The sequence below is a fragment of the Olea europaea genome, chromosome 4 (assembly GCF_002742605.1).
Source record: "Olea europaea var. sylvestris chromosome 4, O_europaea_v1, whole genome shotgun sequence".
NCBI lineage: Eukaryota > Viridiplantae > Streptophyta > Magnoliopsida > Lamiales > Oleaceae > Olea > Olea europaea.
Genome location: NC_036240.1, coordinates 6,951,662 through 6,959,621, shown reverse-complemented (window position 1 = coordinate 6,959,621; position 7,960 = coordinate 6,951,662). Strand labels below are relative to the sequence as shown.

Below are 7,960 nucleotides of genomic sequence, written 5' to 3'. Positions count from 1 at the left end.
CCTCATCTCTTTAAAAAAAAAAAAAGAATTTTTTTTTAAAAAAAAATCTATGAAGCCATTTGAAATATAGTACACACAATTTTTTTTTTTTAAAAAAAAATCTATGAAGCCATTTGAAATATAGTACACACAATAAAATTATTATCACAAATCAAAGCAAGAACACATTTAAACAAAATAAAAACCGAAATATCTATGAAGTCTACATAAAGTCAGATAAGCTTACCTGAAGACAACACAATTCTTGACATGGGTCTACAGCTGTTGGCCCTCTTAACTCTTTTCACCATATAAACTCAATATCATGAGCTAAAATTTATATATTTATATCAAGCTAATGATCTGGTGTTCATCCCTTCAACAAGGTCAAGGTTTTACAATTCCGGGTCAAATTTTTGCTCTTATGCGACGTAAAGTGTGCTGATAGAGAATATTTAAGTAAGGAGTAAAAGAGAGGGAATGGATTGTTGTTGGATCTTGTGTTGCGATGATGATGACTTCAGACCAGGTTCTCTCTTTTCTCTCTCTAAAACAATGCGGCTTCTCTCTCTAAAACATAGCGATTTTGGAAGATTATTGAGTGACTACGTTTTAAGGTTTTAGTGGTTAGATTACACAGATCATTTTTGTAATTGGCTAAAATCAACTAAATTAACAATGAACATGTCTTGCTAGTTAACGAAAAAAGGATTAAGGTGAAAGCAAGTCAAATTAGGATCAAACATTGCTTTCATTAGATGAATGGAAGTTTACAGTTTTTGGGACATCCTGCGTTTCTGGTCACTTTCACTATTATATTCTTGATGATTATATCTACATTTTTTCTCTCATTTTGATTTTATTTGGTTGGGTAAGTAAGAATCTGTCCAGAAATAATTTATGTAATGCAGACTTTCTGATATCTTCTTAAATATTTGTCCAGAATCTCTCCTTTTTGATTTTAATATTTATATATTGTTAGAACATAGTAGCTGGTAACGGTTTTGTGAAAATGTCAGCACGTTGATGAGGAGTTCGAACTGGTAGCAACTTGAAGCTCCCTTCATTGATCTTATCACTTACAAAGTGGCAATCTATCTCAATGTGTGTGGTTTGCTCATGGAAAATTGGATTACTTGCGATGTGGATAGCGGCTTGATTGTCGCAAAAAATGAGCGCTGGAGAGTTGTCAGCATCCTGAAAATCTTTCAACAATTGATGAATCCACATGAGCTCACTGGTTGTAGAGGCTAAGGCACGTTATTCAGCTTCTGCAGATGATCTCAAAATTGTGCTTTGTTTCTTAGCTTTCCAAGAGACCATGGAATCACCAAGGAAGACACAAAATCCTGTCATAGATTTTCTTGTATCCAAGCAAGCACCCCAATCAGCATCAACAAATGCACGAAGTTGAAATAAAGAGGATGCTGAAAACAAAATTCCCTGTCCTGGACTAGCTTTGAGATATTGCAGGAGCTGGTGAACGGCATTTAAATGTGGTTTTCTAGGCTGAGCAACAAACTGACTCAACTTATGGACGGCAAAAGTAATGTCTGGTATGGAAATAGTCAAGTACAGAAGACGACCGATTAGTCTTCTATATAGTGAAGCATCTGCAAGGAGCTCCCCCTCAAATGCACAAAGTTTAGCCTTGGGATCCATGGGTATAAGTGCTGGTTTACAGCCTAAAAAATCCAGTGTCTTCCAGTAATTGCAGTGTGTATTGTCGTTGAGAGAGGAAAATACCCTTTTGTGAGGATGCAATCTCCAAACCAATAAATATTTCAAACAGCCAAGGTCCTTCAATTTGAATAAGCTGTGCAGTAAAAGTTTTACTGAATTGATGATCTTCAAATCTGAACCAGTGATGATAATATCATCAACATAGACTAATAAAGCAACAAATGTATCTTTAGAACCTTTGGTAAACAGAGAATGGTCAGATTTTGACTGATTGAAACCATGTGTAGTGAGAGCAGTAGAGAATTTGGAAAACCACTGCCTTGAGGCTTGCTTTAAGCCATATATTGATTTGTGTAATTTACAAACCAACCTCTTCCCTTGTGTATCAGTTTTGCTATGCTTAGTATAACCCAATGGTAAATCCATATAGATTCCTTCAAAAAGATCACCGTTTAGAAAAGCATTGTTTACATCCATTTGAACAATCTGCCATTTATTGATTGCTGCAATGGCAAGAAAGAGTTTGACTGTGACCAACTTAGCTACAGGAGAGAAGGTTTCAATAAAGTCCAGACCCTCTTGTTGGGTATAACCTTTTGCCACTAAACGTGCCTTATATCTATCAACACTGCTATCAGATTTATGCTTGATTTTAAACACCCATTTGCAACCTATAGAGTGTTTATCTTTAGGTAAACGAACAACTGACCAAGTTTTATTGAGCTCCATTGCCTCCAACTCAGTTTCCATAGCCTTTCTCCAATGATCGAATTCAACTGCCTGGTGATCAAACTGTGGTTCATAACTGGAGGAAATATTGAAGAGAAAGGTACGATGGGAATGTGAAAATTTTTTATGAGATAGATATTTGCTGAGAGGGTACTCAGTATGATGGTCAATAGGAGTATTTGTGAACAGATTGCAGTGATAGTTTTGGAGGTATGATGGGGTTTTGCGTTTTCTGTTTGATCTCCTATGAGCTGGAATTATGGGAGCATTTGGTTCTGGGTTTGAGTTGGAGTTAGGGGATATAGTGGCAGTAGTATCATGGACAATATAATGGCTAATAGAAGAAGGCATAAGTGTATTGTTATATGGTGGAATAGTTTCAGTGTGATGGATAATATCACTGACTGATTTGGGCAAAACTAAGTCTAGAAAGGGATCAATGAGTTCATCATCATGGGAGATAGAGTGAAAAGGGAAAAGATTTTCATGGAATTTGATATCCCTTGAGATAAAGAAGGATTTTGAAACAACGTCATATAGCTTATATCCTTTGATGCCAGGTGGGTATCCAATAAAAACACATGCCCTGGCCCTTGGATAAAATTTTGGGCGATGAGATGATAAGGTAGAAGCAAAGCACAGGCTGCCAAACACTCTAAGAGACTGGTATTGGATGGGGGATTTATGGAGAAGACAAAAAGGAGTTTTATTTTGCAGGATTGGAGAGGATGTCCTATTGATTAAGAAGGTGGCTGTAAGTATACAGTCACCCCAGAATTGAATAGGAAATCGGGATTGGAAAAATAATGCCCTTGCTACATTGAGAAGGTGTTGGTGTTTTCTCTCAACAACTGAGTTTTGCTCAGGCTTTTCAACACAAGAATATTGATGTATAACACCTTTTGAGGCAAAAAATTCAGCAAACTGAAGCTCTGGAGCATGATCAGATCTAAACTTCTTAATGGTTGTATGGAACTGAGTTTCAATCAGTGCAAAGAACGTAGGAATAATGAATTTTGCGTCTAATTTATGCTTCATTATATAGACCCATGTAAAACGTGTACAATCGTCAACCAATGTCAAAAAGAATCTATGGCAAGAATATGTTGGGACATGGTAGGGACCCCGTGTCACAATGTATCAAGTCAAAGGCATTTTGAGATAGTTGATTGTTTGATACAAAAGATAGTCTCCTTTGCTTAGCTAAAGGACATATGTGGCATGGATCTGAATTAAGGTTCTTTTGCGTACTACACATAGGAATCTGTTCTTTCAACATCTCTAATTTTTGAGAAGACAAGTTACCAAGTCTACAATGCCAAGTATGAGTGGTCACATTATTTGCATCAGAACACACAGAATTAACTGTATTACAAGAACTCAGATCATCCAATATGTATAGATCAGCCACCCTTTTTCCCTTACCAATAGTCCTCTGACTTTGCAGATCTTGAATAGTGCAATAATCGATAAAAAAAACTGATATTTATAGAGGAATTTCTGGTTAGTGAACTGATGGATAACAAATTGAACTTAAACTAGGGAACGTACAGCACTTCTTCAAGGACCAAATTAGGGCTGATTTTCACAGTTCCATTGAAATGAACAGGAATTCGTTCATGATTGGGCAAAGTGACATAAGCATTCTGAATTGCATTCATTGACTGGAATGCTGATTTTGTGAAACAAATATGAGCTGTTGCTCCAGAATCCATAACCCAATATCTATGGGAATTAAGCATTGGATTAAGGGAGATGGATAGACAAGTACCTGATATATGATCGCTATTAGCATCTTTTTTTATCATCAACCTTTGCATTAGAGAAATGAATACTCAGCATCTTCATCAGAAGTTGATATTGTGCAGGATTTAAAGTTCGCATAGATTTTTGATTTGCAGGAGCATGATGGTTGTTAGAAATTGACTTATTAGAAGCAATTTTCCGTTTAGCTTTATAACAATTTTCAACTGTATGACCATTGTAACCACAATAAGTGCATACAGTGTTGGGAATTGATTTAAACATGCACAGCGGATTAACAAATTTCAATTCCCATTCAGGATTCAGCTTTGTATTTAGATAAAAACTGTGATGAGAAATATACCTTTTGTGTGATTTGCAAACTCTTTCGCGTTATTCCTTTCCAGCAGCTTGAATCTGCCTCCCACAGCTGTCCAATTGTGCAGCCTCCAATGAAATCCACACAGAGAGAAAACAGCAACTGCTAGGGTTTCTTTCTTGTGCTAGCAAGAACAATGAATAACTTAATGGATCTCAAACCCTAGCTGCATATATATATAAACCCAAACGGACCCGGACCGGTCCGGTCCAATATTTAATTAATCCAATTAATCAAACCCGGTCCGTGAATTAATTAATCCAATTAATTAATTCGAGATTATAAATAAGAAATTCAATTAATTAATTTATCCAACGATTGTTAAATTAATCAATTAACAATTTGCAGTCTTCAAATTCTCTTTTGTGTGCGACCCATTGGGTTCCCGACCACGATGCCTAACATCGTGAAATATTATTTTGATCTAATCAAAATCGATAAATTAATACACCCTTTTAGTTTATCGTCAATTCACATTCGCCGTCCCTGATTGACATCTAGCAATGTGTCAGGGCAATACATGTGACGGGAAATGTCACGTGGTATGACAAAACCAAAATCGTTCGTTTATCATGGAACTATTATCCCTTCGTCAATACGATCCGATCAATTACGAGATATGGAATTGTGTCAATCTCGATCATCGATCATATCTTTCATTCCACTACTAAGTCAATATAAATCGAAAACTCCTTTTCGACTTATGAGTACACCTTGGCCAAGGATTTCATCATCGACTTAATTGAATGAAACGCAGATCATCTCCTACTATCTAAGAGTGACGAATCCTTTATTGATCAATCACACCTTCATACGATTCTTGACGTACTCGAACGATGTCGTATTAGCGGCCCCTTTCAGAGCAACATCCAACACCGCCAAAGTATGACTGTCCTCATATAGGGTACTATGACGACCTCAAGTCAAAGGATCAATCCCACTACCGAACGTTAGAGATTAGCCACTGACACTCAGATAGTTATCCATGTGGAATCTCTTAGCGGGTCTCCAATGTTTTGTTCTACAACAAAACATCCACATGTTCATTTAAGTGTCACCACACTTTAGCTCGTGAGATCAGCTACTTACTTCATAAGTAAGAAATGCCACACGTGATGGTCTAACTGTATTAAAGATATCCGTATCTCGTTATTACTTACGACCATGGTTTATTCAAGATCCAATTATATGTAATTTGTATCTCACAATCACAACTCCTTGTGATTAACAGATTACCTAAAAATTGGGTCTTCGGATTCTATTATTTAATATCATTTATTACAAAATTAATTTAAATAAATAATAGATCTCGCCAAAATCAAATGCATTAAATATATTAAAAGCATTTACAACCTAAATCGATTGGATCTAGGGCATAACACTTACATACAGATCTCTCCTTCCTCTGATATTTGTTGTAATCAGCAATTGCGGAACTACTAATTGATGAGAAATTGCTTGATTGATTTTGAATCACAACACCAGTAGCCATGGTGAATGAATTTTGTTCGAAACGAAAACCAGAACTTCGAACAATCATGGAATGAACTCCGTTTAGAATGAAAACCAAAACTTCGAGCAATCAAGGAATGGAAATGAGAAGATGAAGTTGCTCTGATACCATATTAGAGGTAAAAGAGAAATCTAGAAAAATCTAATTTCTCATTCAACATACCAGAAAATGAATTGTACATCCATATTAAATAGGAAAATAAAAAGGCAGGAAAATTAGTTACAAGAACAGCTGTCCAACTAAACTAACTAAACTTGGCGCCAAAATGATTCCATTGACTCTGATAGTATTTAATTTAAACTTTTTTTTTTTGTTCTACGAAATTCACTTTTGATTTATTTAATTTTGTTTTCTGTGTGGGTCCTCGAATTCCTGTAAAATTCATAAGTCTGTCAAAACCAGCCCTTTTGTTTTCTAAACTAATTGAAGTTTTTGCGCGATTGATTGTTTAAATTTGCAAATAAAAATTTGATAATGTGAAATTGTTAATTCTTTGGGTTTTAGATTTTTTTTATAAATTATAATTAACTTAAAAAGAATAGAAAATTGTAATCGATTGTGGGTGTTAGTTTTTATGATATATTTAAGGAGCAAGAATACATTGTTTTTGAGCTTTAAAAGTAAATAAATTTTGATTACTATGTTAGTTTATAGGGATTTCCTTATTCTCTTATGGTACAAACCTTGTAAGAATTGTATGTTTATGTCCTAAGGTGCAGAAAATTCATCAAATCAACAATTAATTAATTTATCCAACGATTGTTAAATTAATCAATTAACAATTTGCAGTCTTCAAATTCTCTTTTGTGTGCGACCCATTGGGTTCCCGACCACGATGCCTAACATCGTGAAATATTATTTTGATCTAATCAAAATCGATAAATTAATACACCCTTTTAGTGATTACTATGTTAGTTTATAGGGATTTCCTTATTCTCTTATGGTACAAACCTTGTAAGAATTGTATGTTTATGTCCTAAGGTGCAGAAAATTCATCAAATCAAAAACTAAAGAAAAGGAACTCCTTTTTTATTCTACATTCGCTTTGTTTCTCGCAATTTCTTTATTTGTCATTTCCCGGAAAAGATGCTTATTTCTATATGGTGTTAGAACAAGCTGAATCCAAGACTCGAGCACTAGCAGTTTCATTGTAAGAAGCGTATATATCTGTAAACCTATTGCTTACTATATCGAATGTATCTATTACCCAAAAAAATTTATAATGAACCACATGGGTACATGAATATATTACATTTTCGATTTTTATGCAGGAGAGAGATGACGACTATGTTGATTCTAAACCCTGTGATGATAAAATGGATGTGGACATTGTTGAGTTCAATGTTGAGTTGGATGAAACTAATGTTATGGAGCCTGACGATGATCCTCCATAGAAGACTCTAGCACTAGCAGTTTCATCATAAGAAGCTGTGTAAACTTATTGCTTATAGTATCAAATGTACCTCTTGCCCAAAAAACTTTATAATGAAGCATATGGGTGCGTTGTTGAGTTCAATGTTGAGTTGGATAAAACTAATGTTATGGAGCCTGACAATGATTCTCCATAGAAGGTGGGTGATTGAAACAATAAATAGAAAACGTATGTTTCTTGGTAAATGAATTATAAAATTATATTACTTTGTAAATTCAGATGGGAAATCCTTCGATTGAAGTAATGGAAGGAAACCAAGATGCGACGCACGTAGAAAAATCAAAAACCATTCTTGCAATTTATGAAGGCACGACGGCAGACGCGCCGGCTTGTCTGTTCCTCCATTTGATGAATTGCTAGTACACAATCAAAAGAAAAAATTGGCGGATGTGCGTAGTATGGTATTCAATCATCGTTTCAGAGTGGAGGCGAAGGACTTCGCAGTATCTATTAATGATTCTGGCACTGTTAAGTTGACAGAATGGGGTTCGAAGTTATCGGA

General features: G+C 35.3%; 1 long non-coding RNA gene across 1 annotated transcript; it reads left to right on the top strand.

Annotated features, from left to right (window-relative positions):
- Positions 1–213: 213 nt before the first annotated feature.
- LOC111393441 lies at positions 214–7,752 on the top strand. The gene is made up of 3 exons (XR_002702415.1): positions 214–508; positions 7,298–7,597; positions 7,678–7,752. It is a non-coding gene; the product is annotated as an uncharacterized LOC111393441 (long non-coding RNA).
- Positions 7,753–7,960: the final 208 nt, after the last annotated feature.